Below are 18,094 nucleotides of genomic sequence, written 5' to 3'. Positions count from 1 at the left end.
CTGCAAAATTACGTAGCCACCCAACTCTTAACGAAGTTTTAATAATTCAGAGTCTTCCAAAACAGTTGGCTTGTTAACTTGCTCGAGTCAAGTCGTGGTCTCTTTAAAATGTTAATTGTGAGTCGATAAGAATTTCCTTTGTAGGCTTTTGGTTGTTTATTTATATTGGAAAGTGGAAGAGAAAGTCTGAATAGCTAGGTTTAGTTCCGTCTGCTTTTTTTATGTCGGTAAGTAAACACTTTTTTGCCTTCGATTGACGCGTTTCGAGAAGAGTTTCTCATGGTCACGCTTATACCTAAAGGCAACTGAATCAGGTTTTCTCCTACATTTATTGAAAACTTAAGTTAGCCAAGTCTATGAAATATTCAACGATACTGAAAGCGTTTTCACACCAGCCGATGTTCCTCTCGGATTTACTACGCGCGATGAAAACACCTCGTGTGAGATCGCTGTTAAACTGACATCCGACCTTCAAAAATCAATAACACAGATACAATCATTTATCAACACACCCTATCTAAATGATTAATCAGAATCCTCGTACATTGCCTGTCAATGATGAAGGCCACGTCATATACATTTGAGAAAGGTAATTTGATTTCCCTAAGGATGTCAGGTAGACTGTGTTACCAATGAATAATTTACTTAAACCCGTAATTTAGTTTATCAATATTATTTGGTATAACAGTTGACGGACTGGATGTTAATAATAATTAAATGAAAGACTTATTCGAGTCGCTTCTGTTTGTTTGTTCAGAATTGATGGTTTAACTGTAAGAGCGTCAATATTCATTAAAGCGTCAAAATTCCTAAAGATAACGATATTTGAGATAGTTAATTATCTTTATAATTATCACCTATACGATGTCATTGTTTACAAATATTGAGTGTAATTTAAGTAATTCTAGTAATACCTATAATATATCATAAATTCCAGAATTAAAAAATATAACAGTTTTACTTTCTAACATCAAAACCATTTTGTGGATTTCGATAAAAAATTGCAGTAATACGCCTAGGCCTACCACCAATATAATAAACATACTACCTACTTTTAGTTTGGCTATGGGAAACGTGTGAGGGCAAAATCATACATGTTCGATATATTGACATTTTAAAACAATAAAATTCGCCCTCACATTTAAAATTAGAATTCAGCAAACGCATCGGCTGTCCAATTAAATAAATTCATAGTTCATAATCATAACAGACATTGCTTAACAAATTGACAGCCGAAACTGACCCGTGTCGGCTTGTGACCCCGTTACACAATAATGAGCTTTATGGTAACCACTACACTGAAAGTACATTATTGTAGCTATGTTGGTCTAACGATGTTAATGTCAATAGGGGTTGTTTTTGAATAGCAGGTATGAATATGGTTGGCAGGTATGATGTGGGTATAATGTATCTGAAATTGATGTCATAATAATCTTCTTAAAATAACTTCATCAATAAAACTGAAGTTCTTTAAAAAATAACTACTTTAATTAATGAAAAAATAAAGAGTAGATCTAGAGTAGATAAATTAAGGTTAATAATCAAAAAAAATATAGATTATTTATTACTATAAGATCAGAATGGCAGGATATGTAATAAAAGAATATTGAAACAAGCTTTCCGTTCCTACTGTGTCCGTTATTCCCAATATACACATAAGCAGATAATTTTCATTTTATTCCGACACAAGGATGTAATATCAAAGAGGTGCCACAGATCGATTTATGCCGCTCCAAAAACGAACGAATCAAATATGTAGTGATCATTGACAACCATGAACGAATATATTTCAAGTTAGAAAGGGGATTGGTAAAATATGGGATAGGTTTATCATAATAAATATATTTTGTTTGCGAAATAATAGAGGCGTTAGTTTGAATAATGTAGGGTTTGTTTCATGTTGTGAAAAAGATGTTCTAAGAGGGTGTAATACGTTCTCTGCATGAGTATAAGACCAAATTTCACATTAGCGGTTTTTCCGCACAGCATCGCTCTGTTCGTATGGGCGTTTCCACGTATATAAACGGCAGCAAACAGTGATGGCTATAATTACCGATGCCAAAAAACTACTGTTAAAACCGCGAACCGTCTTTTTGCCTATCAAACGCATACGCTAGCTGGAATATCTTCATGACGATTTACGTTTACTAACATTTTTGTAATGGTATTTCATTACTTACGAAGTCGTGAATTGTACGAATTTAAACATTCGTTATAAATTCTGAATGAAATACGACAATTTACTTTGCTACTACTTCTAAGCGAAAATACCGAAAACCTCACAGAATTCCAGTTATTTCGAACATTTAGTCTCCTCGTAAAGGTAGGAACTTCAAGGCTTCCAGGAAAATCTGTGGTGCGGTCTAATGATTTGTTATACAAAACTTTGTCGCAAAGCCGACTTACATTTTCTCAGAAACGTATCAAGTTAAATCACTTATACCTATATACATATCGTGTTCTCAATCATAGGAAACTCATTTCATATTTTCCTTCATACAAAATAGGTACTTCATATTAAATCAATCTGTGTGGAATAAGATATTTATTTGAATAAATTTTTCTAAGTATTAGAAATTCATTGATTGTTATAGAATGTAAAAATAGAAGAAATAAATATACGCTTTGTAGATTGGGTTCCGAACCTAATTTGCTTTTGTTGCAGTAATTAGTCTCGCGTGCGAATTACCTGTGTATAATTAGGCGGTTAATTTGTTAAAAGCTTTTTTTAACTTGTGCTAGTAGAGAGTTTTCTAGTAAACAATGCCCTATTTGGCCCTAATGCCATCCTAGTAGGTTGTTTTGTCCGGACATGCTAACTATCGTGAATCCACTAGAAGTCAACTTCGGTGGTAAGTAATTTTACGACGACTTGACATAGTATGCAATTCCTTCACATAGTTTACTATTCGTAATCCTTTAACATCATTATTGTAAAGTATTTTTATTATTAGTCCTCTATTAAAAACACATTTTCTCCAAACTTGGAACATTTTACCAATGTCTTATCCATACTAGCAGAAAAAAGCTACATAAACAAAACCAGACATAGACAAGCTCACATATAACTAGAGTTCTATTTACAAACGTAACTCACGGGCACACCCACGCTTCAGAGCTATTCATTCACTGGAAAGTGGTCTCATGAATAAATTATTACACCAGTTGAACTGTTCGCTACAAAACGTTGGCAGTACCGTATTGATGCGTGGAAATCGGTGAGATTCTTCTTTTGAATGACAAGATTTTTTTTCGCTGATATTTTCTTTTTTTTTGGGTGATCGTGATTTTATGTTGCGTTTTGTTAGCTGCCAGGACTTTTTGGGTATATAGAGGTAAGGTTGTATTACTAAGATTTTTTTTAGAAAAATGTTGTCATAGAATTTGTTTGTTTTTTAACTACGGGTGACAATTAATTTTAAATCCTGGAAAACAACTGTCGGATTAGGATTCAAAAGCGAATAATATGCATTATTCAGTGTTTAAGCCAGTGTCACAAATAAAAAGGTTGTAAATGGACAAATGCAAAGCGCCATAAAATATTCATCGAGTTTTTTAAGCGGAACAACAATAAACATTTTTTAAATATTCCAAAATTTGCAAGCGACCTTGTTGAACAGTTTTAACCCAGTGACACAGAAACTCCGGTGTATTTCAGATGAGAATCTCCCGGCAAAATATAATTATTACGTGCCACGTAACCGCTGGATTACGGTTCCATATTTATTTTTAAACTCCACGCGTGCTTTAGAAGGCGAATAACGTTATTTTTTTCGCACGTGCTCGCTAATCAGTGTTAGCTGGGTAGTGGTTTTGGTATGTTTGTGTTTTGTTTTAGGTATATAAACAACACGGTTTAATGGATTCAGGTACAAAGGCATGACCTATAATTTAATCTAGTAGAATTATCAAAGCTGAACATGTAGACGGAAATGTAAGAATTTAAGTTTTAAACTTTATTTTTCATTGTGGGCTCACCAATACAGTCTGAACTATTTTAGTTTTATTTTACTTAAATTAGAAGATAATAATTATTTAAATATGCACATCTTCGGTACAATTTATAAAATAATAAAAACAAACACAAGCGAGAAATCCTTAAAATCGATGCCAATCGAATCGATATCGAATGAAAAATAATACAATCAAACAAAAAAACCTTATATTCAGAAACCAAACATTAAACTGGAGTCCAATCTATCTACCTGAAAAAAAATATCTTAGAGATTTAAAAGCGTCGGTGGTGGCCGGTTGTCAACGTTCGATGACCTGGTTTCCAGTCTATTTCAGTGTGGACACGAATATCGAGCGCAGATCATTTGGCTGTAAGCGTATTTTCCTATGCCTCAAAAAGATGGGTGACACACGCGATGCTTAGACATTTTTTTAGACTGTGGAGAATGTGTTCTATTTTTGAAATCGTGTGTCATTGATTTGAGGTGAGAAATATTGTGAAATTGTATTTCGTAGGTATTGTTTTATTTTTATTTTTGGGCGTTATTATCACGCCCAAAAATCCTAAAATGATTGATGACAATTAATTTGCATATTACCAAAAAACCTGTTACTAATTTAAAACTTGGTCGGAATGCCTAGCCTTACTATAGATTTGTTAATATTTAATTCCTTATGACCGTAGAGGTGCTAAAAATAACCCGAAAACTTCAAATCAAACTCATTAACCAAATGTCAACATGGACCCAAAACTAGAAAAAAAAATCCTAAATATGTCATACTGATCAAAAACAAAACACTATCTATTAGTATAGCCTAAATACATTATAAACATAACCAACCAGTATTTATTCCTTCTGATGCACTTCCTACTAGAAAAGAGTACTCTAGTTGTAAATAAAAGCAACAAGTTAACTTTAACGATTGCTGTATAAAACGTAATGGTTCCGTAGACTGAAACACTAGACTGTAAGTGCGTCAGCCGAGCGATAGTCGGGAACGCCAATGTAGGTCGTGAAATACTAAGCTTTAATGAGTTTGTAAATAAAAGCAGTCTTGCAAATTGTAACTTATATTGTTGTAGTCCGATAGGAAGATGTTTCTTTTTATTTTTAGCTACGTATAGTTTTTTTTGACGAGCTGTAAGTTCAAACAATTTTTAAAGGATAAATTCAGTAAGTATAAGCCTATTACCAGTAATTTCTAGCTACCGTAGACAGTTTGTATTATCAACATCTGGATTTGCGATAGCTGGGTAAAAAAACTCAACGTAAATTTTACAACCGCGCATATTCAATTTGATAAAGCAGTTTTACCCCAACTGCTAAGCATTTACGGTAGGCTCAGCTTTAAAGATTTACCGATGTATAAACCAGACTGCCTCTCACCTAAAAATTATGCACGCTCAAGATGAAACGAACCCTTCAGCTGCAAATACATAATTAATGTACGCTACAGTAAGCAAAGAAAAAGGTTCGAGCGCAGACGCGTGAAAAACGCGCTCTGCCTTCATAGTATAACACGTCAAAATGATCAAGATTCTACCACTAAGAGTACGAGCATACTGCAAACTTTTAGTCGGCCGATAGTTGGTATGAGCGCATAAATCAGCATGAATGACTTTTTAGAACATTGTGAAATCAATCAAAGTTTTTAGTTAGTCTGATACCGGACAAATACCTGATCGTTGTAACGTGTGTACTTCCATTCATCTTCATACTGATTTATTAGCCCAAAACAACTATCGGCCGACTAAAAGTTTGTAGTGTACTCGTACTCTAAAAAGAGATGGTGCTATAAGTTCTATATAGCATGATCCCACTTTTACGTGAATAGCGTGCTCTGTTAAGCGTCAACGATTTACATTTCAGGGGCCTTTAAGTACTGAGTTATGACTCAAAAAATATGGACTGCGAATAAAATAGGTTAACAACTGTACCGCAGTTTTGGCATGACATTTTTTCCGCTGAGTGTACCTGACCTATCTGAGTACTCGTAATTGGATTTTTATATTTATTGTACATATATTTTTTGTGCGGGAATATATTTTGATCACATCAACGAGCAAGTTTGGGATTCATATTATTTTATTTATTGGTAATATTTTGAGTGGAGATTGTTATTGGGTAACCAGTTTGTTGGACGCCCTTACAGAACCTAGTTATAGGCAAGTGGAATGCTTCAAGGAAATCATGGCGATGTTTAGAGTTAGAGCTCATCAGTGTAATTATCTCAGTCATAGGATGTCTATTGCTGAACATAGAAAGGTCTTTCCATTCGAACTGGTTGGAAGTAGCCATGATGAAACACATTTGTTAGAATTATCATTACTTCATAGAAGCCTCCTCTCGAACAGAATAGAGACACCATTACCAAACTTGCTCCATGTAGGTATTAAATATTTTCGTTTTTTCCATGCTCAAACTTTTTCACGATGTGTATTTTTGTATCTATATCTTCTACGTATAGTCCATAACAAATTTGGCTGTCTGCACTCGTGTTTGGACATGGGCAAGCAGATAAATCAAATACTTGGAAAAACCCGTAGGGGCGAAAAATTACTGGCAGTAAGTTAAATATTTGCTGTCAAAAGACCAATGGGTAGGGCGAGGGTTCATTTGGCGTTTTGTGTACATTGTGTTTGCCTTGGACTAGATCAAATAAAATACATTCCTTTTCTTTTATTTTTGTAATTGGTTTATACACAAATATTTTTTTGAGTATGGGGGAAGGAAAGCTGAAAAGTATTTTCATAAATTCAAAATTTTAAAGGTAATATTATAAGACATCACCACTATTCAACTAAACAACCATAGACTAGAGTTCATCTAGAATACCTACGAACTTTTTAATTTCTAGTGCTATTATTATTTTCCTTAACCAATTTTTCATTCCAAGCTATCAACTTTCCGCCAAAACACAATTCACCCAAACTACATATTGGTACATCAACAAAAGATTATCTTTTCAAATTGGCCGAAGGTTTTCGCGTACATATTCAATATTCTGGTCATCCAATCCATTACGTCACAGATAAGATCGCATCTCCGATCGCCAGATACTGTGGAGGTAGCAAAAGGGTTCCCTTATTTATGTGAAAATAAAATCGTTCAACCATCGTGGAATTCATGGAACGTGAATTTTAGGACATTCTGGGATTAAGAGGCATAATGTTCGACTGTTAAATGTCGCATGAAGGGACTTAGAGGCCTCTAAATTTAGGTCCAAATGTATTGGAGCGTTATTGTGGTGAATATCGTCGGATTTATGTAGCGTGTTTGTATTTATTATTGTGTGTCATATTACATTTTGAAATAGAGAACATAATGTATGACGTTTAAAATATCAACCTGCGTTGACAACTGGAGGCAATTTATTGATCTATAATAGACCAGATTGCAAAAACTTTAGACATTTTCAAAACACGTTTACGGTTGAAACTATATATTACTGTAATGTAATCTTCTTTGGTAAATTGTGCGTTAAGAACTTTCCTTATACGACGATATATGGGAACAAATTAAAAGACGAGGGTTTCCTGAGAAATTCAGATTTTCTACCGGGAAATACAAATCACGTTTGCTCGGGAACTCGATTAAAATGAGGATCCGAAAGCTGTAGTGCAAAGTGATTAAACAGCGCTTCAAAGCGGAGTTTAAGCTGTAGTTTTGTTTGTTCATCTAGATGGTTTTAAGGTGTAATTATTGCACTTTAGAAACAATTCTTACTTGAAATTTTTCTAACCAAAACTTTTGAAACATTTGTACTTTGTTAAGAAACTTTTATTTACATGTAAAGCCTGTCTCAGTTTAACATAGAATAACCTTTTCAATTTCGACGCCAAAACTACACACCTACTATCGGAATCCACTTATAACTTCAAACATCTTCACAAAAAAACTTAAGGGAATATACCTACATAAAAGCGCGTCGAGCGCTGAAACCTAAAATTGATATTTTCCTCGTGCGCTTCACATTCACCGGTACGTTTTACAGCTAAAGTCACTTTCAATTTTCAACGTAAAGCGCTTTATAGCTTGCTGGAAGCGTGACGGGCATAAAACCTCTGGAGAGAAAGCCTCAACTTGTCTCTATCTAGTATCTATGTAGAAGCCGCGAGAGATTTACCGATTTCCTACTACTAATCATACGCGATTCTCAACTTTGCTCCCGCGATAATAAGGCATAAAGTACCTTGAAGGTGCGAATATAAAATTCTTAATCTTTCCAAGTTATTTCAATTTTTTACTTGGACAGATGTTACCTAGATGTAAACGTGGCGTAAAAGTTTTCGTTTTATTTTTTATGACTTTAGCAAATTAGATTGCGTAGGTAACGCCTTTGCGTCGTTCAGTTGATTTGAATTTTACTGACGTCACGAGGGTGTTCCATTTTTAAAAGGTTACTCTGAGAATAATTGCAAAAAGTTCGCGAAGTTAGATGAAACTTTAATCGTTGAACGTGAAGGTGGAGTGAATAAAATTCTAACAAATTAAAAAAGCGATAACTGCTAAAGTTTGAATAATAAAAGATATTATTATAACAACTTCCTAACAGGAACAAAATGTGGGTGTTTTCAGTAACTGAATATTTACCTAGGTGTAGTCATGTATTCAGTATACCAAAGTTTATTTTATGCAACAAACCTTTTATTTTGTCATACAATATGATTACACACGTTGAAGGTAAAAACTCTATGGACTGCTTTTCAATTAATTATATCAACCTAATCACATCTCATCTGCTTTAATCTATTCATAAACATCGCAATACACTCAACAGCAATTAAAACCTAAATATTTTGCCAAACGCCCCAATAAATCGCGCCCATTGATACGTCACCACATTAAACCTAGGGTTGCCAACAATAAAATTCCACTCGACTAGCGCCAACGGCACTCCTCTCATAAAGAAAATTACGTAGATAATAATTCAGAGGCTGGCAACCCTAAATCACGGCGTATGCCAGAGGCAAATGGAAAGTGGCTGAATTTAAACATTTTGTTGGCAATTGAAAAAAATCCGCCATCATAAATCCGTGGACAAAATGGCGGAAATGAAAAGTGTTTTTGTATTGTCATTTTTGAATCGACCCTTTTTTTCGTCGCATGTCAATATGCCGGGATTTCCTGTGAGAAAGTTTTGCCAATTTGTTCAGGAGATTAGAATGTTAAAACAAGCAGTTTTTTTTTTATATACCTTATATTTACATCCCTCCGACTGCCATTTGAACTTGCCTGTTATTTGAACATTTTTGGAAGTTGATACGGATAGTCAAAAGCCAGTAAATCAGACAACCAACAACCAGTCAGTCCTAACGATATTAGGTGACCCGCGTTACTGTGTTGAGGAACTCAGACAGTCAGTCGCTCCATGTAAAACGCTGGTACCTATCTACATACATAGGAAATATATCATAGTTGGAAAAAAAACTAAAAAACTACCAGTAAGTAAATGCTAGGTACTGTGTCGAATCTCATGAACGTGATGCAGTAGGTTTCGACGTGAGTGAGTTCATGTTAATTTTGAATATATTAATTATGAAAAAACTCATAACAATTTGTGTTCCCAGAAATTATAACACAATCCAACATGACATTTGCATGAGTTAATCAAAACAATGTTAATAGTTAAGTAGAAATAAAATTATAACAGCATTTTCAATTATAATAATTACCATTTGAAATCCCAACATGATTCCTAGAACGTAGGCTAGGTAAATAATTAGATGGTTTTAATTAATTTAGTTACACAATAATTAACTAAATTATATTAATTATTATTTGCATAACCATTATAGAGTAACGCATATTTTCGAGAATCAAAAAGGTTGGTTTACTAGTTAGTCACCAATTTTCATGCCTAAGTTCGTACGACTACATTCTACGTTTTAAGGTTCAAACACAAAACGTTTCTGTCCCTTAGGAATTATATACTTCCTGCACATATTTAGAAAGTAACCTTTAGCTTCCCTCAATAAATGGGCTATCTTACACTGAAAGAATTTCCACTGTCCGGTAGTCCCTTAGATTATCACGTTCAAACACACAAACACTTCAGCTTTATAGGTTTAGAAGTAGTATTGCAGTAAATCAAAGATACCTAGGCAAATAAGTAATTGCCATAATATTTGCTAAACCAATAAAAAAATATTATCTACGTATTTTAAAACTACAACCGAATGAAATTTACATAATCCATAATATCATAGTTTTTGCTCAAACGCAACCCATAATTATGACCAAAAAATACTCATTTATATTTTATACAAAATTTACTACAAACCCAATTCAATTGAACCTGAATATGATTAAAATACACAATGCTATGATAATTTTAAAACAACGGCTGGATCGTATCAGTGTCGTTGACATTCACGTATGTACATGCATAATACATGATCGAGTTATCATGACATACGATGTGAACGACTTGAATAACTCAAAAAATTGAATATTATATGAAAGTCTTTTTTAATAATTGATTGTATTTGGATCGTGTGGCGAATCTGTCTCAATTTTTCTAAGAGGTGCGTTCAAATAAAATGAGCGACTGTTTTCTATCTCCATCTATCATTATTAAACCAATGTGAAGGAGATCGGCATGAAAACTACAAAGGTTTAAAATTGGCTGATTCTCGAGGTATTTACCACATCCCGAGTTAATTACTTATTAAACGAAGATACGAATTAGGTAAGTATAAATTAGTAAAATGTGGAAACTGACTCATAAATCTAGGGAAAGTAAATCAAATCAATGGAGCTTTCAAAAACGACTTTGAACCTGTAATTACCCTTTACGGCTCTTTGTGAATATGTATGTTAAATCACATAAAACGCCGTTCTCCGTTTTTTTTGAGTTTATCGCAAACAGACAATCTCATCTTCAGACTTTCGTGATTAGAACTTATTCTATTAGCTAATCAATAAATTCCACCAATACGATTACTCGATACATCGCATGGCAGTATTATCGATATCTAGCCAGCGACCTAATTACCCGATGAATTGTAGCTAACCTATGGGGATTATGCATGGCGGAATGATGCAATTTTGTCATCTGCGTCCGATCATCAGGCACATAGGTATCATTCGCTTGAATTGAAGACTAGTATTTGCTCGCAATTTTGTCTGTGTGAATCAAAGGCGTTACTATCGTTAGTAATGTTATAAATGCGAAAGTGAGTTACTTTTTTACGCTTTTAGGATAAATCGACTGAACTGGTGGAACAAAATCGAAGCAGACAACCACCAGAGAACATTGTAATAGTTTCTGCCCTTTTAATGTGTGTATCTTTTAGTGGTATAAAATAAAGTGACAGGAAAATGAAGAATACACTAGACCAGTATTATCTTTCGATTTAGACAGAAACTTGTTTCATGAATTGAAAGTTTAGTTACTTCATCCAATTCTAGCGAATCCTATACTTATTTAACTTGTACAGTAGTACACTTATCTCGGTACATACACGAAGGCTGGCAGCCAAATAACTTAATGTCATTTACGACGTAGATAACCGCAAGAAGAAAGCTTATAGCGCTGCGAACAATTTAATGCAATAAAGGAGAATTGTAGCAATTACGCGAATTGTCCGGAAGAGCGCAATTTGCCGGTAATGCTGATACTTGCCGGTTAAAGTACATTCTTTTATCATTCATTTTTTAAATTTCGTTTTGTTCGCTGATTACTGGGAATCGTCTTAAATGTTTGTGTTTGTTATGCTTGTTTTTATTTCAGACCCGCTTCCTGAAGGAACTATTTCTTGGAACTGTATACAAAGCCTTTGTCCCTTCTCAGGCTCTAGACTATCTTTTTACAAAACTTTTATGAAAATCGGTTCAGTAGTTTTGTTGTGACGGCGTGACAGACAGAATTACTTTATATATTTGCAACGATAAAGTCTGTGAGTGCCATTTAATGTGATTTTCACATTAGTTAAGTAAATTTTGGTTTGGACATGTTGTTGCAACTAATTTGTGTTATTAATTATGCAAATAGCCTAAACACATTATTTGATTTCTGTTATCGGTTAAATACTGGTTAGTTTAGTTAGTTAGTTAGTTAGTTTCAAATTATGATTTTAAATATAGAGTTATTTACATTATATTGCTGTTTCATTATGGTTAATTAATATCAAAGTAAAAAAAATCCACAATCATAAGACTTAAACGGAAAACTTTAAATCTCTCGACGACCATCCGTTTAGTGCAATTGTCACCTTATCACACTGCCAAATATGCTTATCCGGTTCAATTCTCAGGATACATATAACATTTATGTGATGAGAGTATTTGTTAGCTGTGCCAATAATTATACGCATATAATTTGTAAGAAATGGAATATGTCAGTTGTCACTCATAAAATGACCTAATACTCCCAATAAATAGACCATGTGTGAAATGAGTCCTGATATATTGATTTATTCATCCTATTGGGAAAAGAACCGACCTCTCGAGCATGAGGGTGTGGGTTCGATTCCAAGTTAAGGCAAGTACCAACGCAACTTTTCTAAGTTTGTATGTACTTCCTAAGTATATCTTAGCCACCAATGATGATCTCTGCCTAGAAAACAAAACCTACCTACAAATAGCTACAGATAATAAACAGAAGTGAAAGTAGGCATAATAACAAAACTGCTACTGAAATACGAGCGGTCTACCAAATGGGAGCGTTTTAAACAATATTCTGTGTAGACCGCAACACCACACCGAGAGTGTGAACTTCGTTTGTTTACTTCCGCACTAAACTAGATGGAAAATATACGTATTTGTTTTAGGAAATATTAAGAAAAATAATAGGCAAGGAAATAAGGTAACAAAATTGGTGAAAACCGTTTCATAATTACGGAATTTTTTTATGGAGATTTTCCTCTCAATTCTTTCCTAAATAAAACAGTCAGCGATTTACAGTAAAGATAATTTATGAATGATATCATCGATACTTATAATCTTATCTCTAAACTGATAACATTCAACTCAGAAATAATACCACCATTTATTACAACAATCACGAAGGTCTCTCTCCTTACGAGATCCACAAAAACGGACACACACACACAATTTGCTATATCCCGAGAAATACTATTCACATTCACATAACGAGCTTATATAAACGAAATAAAGCGTAGCAATGTGAGATATGACACAATACGAAAAGGGTAGAGGCCTTTTTTTTTTTTTTTTTTTATCGACGTAAAATCATCAAATGACCCCTCCCGCTGTGGGTTAGCAGCGGTGAGGGAGTGTCAGACTCTTACTGACTAAAATCGTCGTGTTCCGTCATAGGCCTTTTATGTACCAGGGCCGCGGTATCTCTTTCGAACAACCCGCAGCCCCGGCAGGCCTTGGCCCTGCTGGGCCCCGCTGGGGTTGCTGACGTCTCTTTGAGGAGCGCGTGGAACAACGCGCGCCGTCGACACGGGTCTGTCGTCTAGGAAGACAGAGGGACGATGAGCCACCCGAACTCACCGCCCACAGACCCACGCCTACGGTGGCCGGGAGTCATCTCGCGACACCCGGCGCCCATGGTGTCTACCTGGTCCAGCGCGGCGGCCGGGATGAGAGGTGCGAACTCTCTGGCGTTCCGCCTCCTCCTTCTCGAGCATGACCGCTTCGCAGAAGGAGGCGACGGCATCCCATTCCCTCTCGCCCCGGACCATGGCCTGAACCAGGGCCGGACGCGAGAGGTCGCCGCCGCCCAAAGCCTCGACGAGGACCCGGCGGTGCCCTTCCCATGCGGGGCACACCTGGACTGTGTGGTCCACCGTGTCCTCGGGGCTGTCCGCACAATGGTGACACCCGGGCGCCTCCTCACGACCGATGCGGTGCAGGCACCTCCCGAAACAACCGTGTCCGGTGAGGACCTGCGTCATGCGGTACGTGAGGGCGCCGTGACTCCTCCCGAGCCACTCCTCAAAGAGGGGACTTACCGCCACGATGGTGGCGTGCCCTGCACTGGGTTGCGATAGTCGCTCCCTCCAGGCCACCATGAGATCGCGCCGGAGCTCCGCCCGCTGCGCGACAACTTGCCGCGGCAACGGGGTTTCTCCCCGGCGCTGAGCCTCCTCGCGCCAGTCGTACAGGCGCAAGAAGACCCTCGCCTCCAGATCCCACGGTGGCAGTCCAGCGAGTAGGCCAGCTGCTTCGCGGGAGATCGTGCGGTACCCCCGGATTAGCCTAATGGCTATCACCCTTTGGGGCACGTTCAGGTAGTGCACAGCCCGCGGCCGTGCCGAACGTGCCCATACCGGGGCCCCGTAAAGGGCCATGGACCGCATGACCCCCGCGTAGAGTTTACGGCAGGGGGCGAAGGGTAGAGGCCTATAATAATAATAGATTTCGGCGTAGCGCGTTACGGCGTAGCGTCGTAGTAGAATAAACAAGTGCTACGAGAATTTGTAGGCTTAGAGCCTTTGTAGGTGCGCCCCGGTAAAACTGTATTTCGTCTGTTCCCTTTGACAATGTAATTTATATGGAAGAAAGTAAGTTATATTGTTAAAGTGCTTTGAAGATTTTTGGCTTTAACTCAGTTCTGAGAGAGGAAAGTTAGAAATGTTGAGTATCATTTGGGAAATGGCTGTGTTTTAATGTTTATGACGAAAATTGTTTGTCATTGGGTGATGGTTTTATCTTTTGAGTTGCTTTACAATTATGAAGATGCATACGATAATTAAGAAACATCTGCTCTTTAAAATGAACTATAACGAACTCATAGTCAAAGGTCAACGTAAGATAATTCATTTTAAGTAATATTCATGCAAATATAGCCTTAATAAATATTTGAAATAATATACGAACAGAAATGAATGACAAAATAAACTACAGATATGTATATAAATGGAAATGGAATGGAGGATATATTCTGATACACTACATTCACTAAAATGCAAATTCTGAAATAGGTGAGTACACTCCATCCCTGTTACAATATGACTTGTATCATTTATATTGCTATAATTTAATATTTGGGACCAGTTCATTTATACGGCTTACACAGATCCAAACAAAAGAGCTTTCATAATAAGAACGTACCACACGAAACAGACTTCCTATACTAAATAATATTTTCCTTATATTTTTTAATGGTGTTGAATGTTAAGATTATAAAGCAAAAAGATAAGGAAAAACCACCTCAAATCAACACGTAATTTGAAATTTATCTCTAGCTAAAATCATGAACATTATGGATCCAATAAAATAAACAAACAATAGAACTTCATCACACCATATAAAACCAAATGAATTTCATATCGTAAAAGGAGAGAGATCATGAAATACTACAGCGTTATCATACAACAGGTAGATATTAAAGCATGAATAAAAATACACCGACTGAAAACTGTAAAACGTATTTACATCACAGAAAACAACAATACAAAGCAAATGAATCAAAACGAAAGGAACCGAATAATCGTCTTCGACGTACACGCGACGATAGACAGTTTTCAGTGGAGTAATCTACCTGAAATTGGCACTGAAAACGTTGCACTCACCGTCTCTGCAACGTTTACATTATACACTCAAATCCTTCGCACACAAAGTTTGATTACATACACAGTCTATGCTTGAGAAGAACACACGATGCGTCAAAATGTAGTTTTGATCAAATTTTCATTTATATGTCGGTGAAAACACGCCTGTATCGTGTCGGGGGGAGGCCGGTTGCCGATCGACACGTGCTCGCGGCGCGAGGTCGCGGGCCAAACTAGCAGCTCGGACGGAGTGTTCCAAGCCCGAATCGAGCTGGAACGGGATAGACCCGGGAGTACGAAAGAGATAGTGAGACATGCAGAGGTGCGCAGGAAAGAATTACATGTTTATTTGGGCTGCTGGTAATGGGATAACAGAAGCGTGCGTGCTTTTCTAGTTTCAAGTGAAAAAGTCTCTTAGTAGTCGCGTTACCTGTCCTTTGATAACACTAGTTTACAGTACATTTGTTGCCGGGATTTTTTAAGCTGTTGTTGACTACTCATATTTAACCATATTTGAAACTATTAGTAGTTTTTTTTTATCAGCTCTAGTTTTTGAGATACAGCTAAGTGCGGTTTAAAGAGAAAAAACGTGTATTTACCTTAAAGAATATTTGTTTAAAAATTATATTAATTGTTAAGTTCCAAAAAACTTGACTTTAAAGCTCTTCTCTTATGTGTAGACTTTGGGAAATGGCGTATCAGAGACCAGCAATAGTCAGACATCATTTAAATCCCAGAAACCCTGATAACGTTCTTCCATGACACGTTAATCTTGATGCATAGGTACGTTCTCCCTGCTCTTCGCTCATATCTCCTAAATTTTCCGGAAATCTGTCCAGATGACTGAAGAGGAAGTGAGTTTATGCTCAAATTGCATCCCATATCTCTTAATTGTAAGAGCAGGTCTTCGACAAGTTCAACATAATTTTCATTATAATTTTTCAAAATACAATATAATTTTTATTCTCTGAAAGTTCAGGTGAATGCTGCACTGGACGCTGAACACATGTACTACTTCGGTTTTGCCATTTAGCTCGATTTTTGGTGTTTAAGCTGTTTATGTTCACGCTACAAAAGTAAGAGTCGTCGAGATGATTTTTCGATTATTTCCAAATAGTTCGTGTTTTAAGTTTAAAAGTACTTCTTTTACCACTTTTCCATAATCTTAAGTATTCAACGCACGATTTACAAACACGATCAGGAGCCCAAGATTTGTCATTTTTATCCAACAACATTCCAAAATATAAAAAATAAGTATTTTTAAGCGTCTCTGATGACATTTCTACTCTTCTCAAACACATATTTTCCACATAAGTAACAAACATGGTTTGGATTGTTCAAACAACGCCTCCTTGAACTACTCATGTTGTAAAAACTTCACATATTTGTATAATTACACTAAAATACGTACTTTAGCGACTGAAAAAGGTTCAGAAAAGAGAAAGTCAATAACAAGTAAAGTCGAGCTACAAAAAAATTTTTGCGGGTGTAATTAATAAAAACTAAACATAAGTGAATGTTACCAACCATTAAATCCACGGCAACAGGCAAAAAGTTTGATTTTGTAAACTAGTGTAATATGTCAACGTGTTAGTGTACCTTTTGAGAATTTATTTTTAGAGTAATTATAATTACAAACATGATAATAATATGAAAAGGTCGATTATACCTATCATGATGAACTTAAGATATGATTTAAGATTACTTCAAACATTTTTCCTTATATAAGTATATATATAGATAAAGGTGCTCAGGAACAGGTCATAATAAAGTTATACAAAATTAAAAATTTATATGAGATCTATATAGTATTTAACGCTGGCTTTCTAAAATATATTTTGAAAATATTCCCTGTATCCTAATAAATTCTAAAACCCAAAAACAGACCCACAATCCATTCAAATACAGTCGCGATAGAATTTATTCCAACAAAAAGCTGGCAATGTTGCCGAATTTAATACAGACCAGAACTAAGTCAACAGATTCAATAAAAGAAATTCGATTTTAATACAAAAGGCGTCTGCGATGGTCCTAAGATCCAAAGACGAATAAAATGCCTAGTAAATTAACTTCGATCTAAATGTAGACAAAAGGTAAGTAAATAAGCTAGGAAAGATGGTCTAATTTTTATTACTTTCGATTATATTGATAGGCATAATTATGTCATATGATATGCCACTTCGTTGTTTAGTGGCTTGCCCGTGATAAGTTTGCTTTTTAGTGTCAATTAAAAAAGATTTGCATTCGAAAAAACCTACTTTTTAATAAAAAGTGTAGTTATGATAAGTACATGGTTAAAAGACTATGAAATAATAATATCATGGATGTAATTCTGCAAAGATAATTTTGCCTACCAAAAATGGTGCTAATTGTTTTATTTTTATTTCTGAGCTCATTTATAACAATACAATTTTAATGTAGTTCATCAAAAGCTTTCAGACACATTGTTTATTTATTTATTGTTCTCAAAGTTCTTAAGTTAAAGTCGGTGTCATGATTAAATTAAAATATATTTTAATAATTAAAATTTCTTAATCGCTCCTTCAAATCAAGAACTGTTCTCGGCTTACAAGTTTTAAAACATTAATTATAGAAGATTTAGATCTTTATAACCTCTGTGGTTTAATACTAATTTATTTTCAAGACTTTGCCGTTACTTAGAACGTCTGT

At 35.6% G+C, this 18,094-nt stretch overlaps 1 protein-coding gene across 2 annotated transcripts in view; it reads right to left on the bottom strand.

Annotated features, from left to right (window-relative positions):
• LOC124633818 (spondin-2) overlaps window positions 1–15,677 on the bottom strand; it is a 51,670-nt gene extending 35,993 nt beyond the window's left edge. The window contains exon 1 of one of the 2 annotated variants that reach the window (XM_047169174.1): window positions 15,415–15,677. The gene's annotated coding sequence lies outside the window, so the exon portion shown is untranslated. The remainder of the gene's footprint in view (window positions 1–15,414) is intronic. The other variant, XM_047169173.1, reaches the window with a different exon arrangement.
• Window positions 15,678–18,094: the final 2,417 nt, after the last annotated feature.

The sequence above is a fragment of the Helicoverpa zea genome, chromosome 10 (assembly GCF_022581195.2).
Source record: "Helicoverpa zea isolate HzStark_Cry1AcR chromosome 10, ilHelZeax1.1, whole genome shotgun sequence".
Classification (NCBI taxonomy): domain Eukaryota; kingdom Metazoa; phylum Arthropoda; class Insecta; order Lepidoptera; family Noctuidae; genus Helicoverpa; species Helicoverpa zea.
Note: the sequence above shows the minus strand (reverse complement) of the source record. Positions and strands in the feature narration are given on the sequence as shown.